Source organism: Mesoplodon densirostris, chromosome 17, assembly GCF_025265405.1.
Source record: "Mesoplodon densirostris isolate mMesDen1 chromosome 17, mMesDen1 primary haplotype, whole genome shotgun sequence".
Lineage (NCBI taxonomy): Eukaryota > Metazoa > Chordata > Mammalia > Artiodactyla > Ziphiidae > Mesoplodon > Mesoplodon densirostris.
The window spans coordinates 4,750,196-4,751,224 of record NC_082677.1 but is presented as its reverse complement, the minus strand read 5'-3'; the positions used below and the strand labels follow the sequence as shown (position 1 = coordinate 4,751,224).

At 46.4% G+C, this 1,029-nt stretch overlaps 1 pseudogene; it reads right to left on the bottom strand.

Annotated features, from left to right (window-relative positions):
- Positions 1 to 210: 210 nt before the first annotated feature.
- LOC132477612 (large ribosomal subunit protein uL24-like) lies at positions 211 to 620 on the bottom strand (annotated as a pseudogene).
- Between the last annotated feature and the right edge of the window lie 409 nt (positions 621 to 1,029).

Here is a 1,029-nt window from a genome sequence, read left to right as displayed (position 1 = left end):
AGACCAAGGCTCGAACCCGTGTCCCCTACCTTGGCAGGCGGATTCTTAACCACTGCGCCACCAGGGAAGTCCCAGGAAGTCCATCTTGAAGACATAGTTTGATCCATATATGGATCATTAAGAGCGTTATGTGAATTGTATTTTCTTTGGTACCCATTTCTTTTTTTTTTTCATTTTAAGTGTTTAATGAAAGTTGTATATAAGAATACTTTATTCCTGCATCTTCTCAATTGTTTCTTCCTTATATTTGCCCTTTTCCTTTCCTACTTGGTGAGATTTGGCTTTACGTTCGAGGATCTTTTTGTGGTCTTTGTCCAGTTTCAGTCTGGTGGTAACCACCTTGCTGGGTGAATACCCACATGGACAGTCGTGCCATTAGCCTTCTCCCGCTGCACTCGTTCAATGCAGACGACATATTTCTTCCTGTAAACCTGGACTACTTTGCCTATTTGCTGCCCTTTGTAGTGCCCTCATACAACTGGAACTTCATCATACTTTCAGATGGGCATGGATCAGACACTGTACTTCTGCTTCAGCTCTTTAGAAAGAGGGGAAAGCACATTGAAATGCCTTTTCCGGTTCTTGCTTCAGTCAGAAGTCACAAAGGGACTGAACTTCATTTTGGCCTCCGGCGCTTCAGCGATGGCCACAAAAGGGCTGGTACCTGTTTCTTACCATATTTACTTAACATTTCGTTAGGACACAGCAACACAGAGGGAAGAGCACAACCTGGGTTTGAATCCTGGCTCTGCCACCTGCAAGCCAGCTAACCTTGGACAAGTAGCTTCATTTCCCTGGGGCCTCATTTTCCTCATCTGTAAAATGGGAATAATTACATCCGTCTCCAAGGCTGTAGTGACGATAAGAGCTAGCACATGTAGAGCACCTGGTTTTTGTCTGGCACGTGGTAGGTGCTTAGTGAAGGCGGTGTGGACACCAGCAGTCAGGGTGTTGGGGGATGTCCTGATCAGGCTCCACCTCTCCCCATGGGAGGTGCTGCATCGTTCTCAACTTCCTGTTGGATGGGGG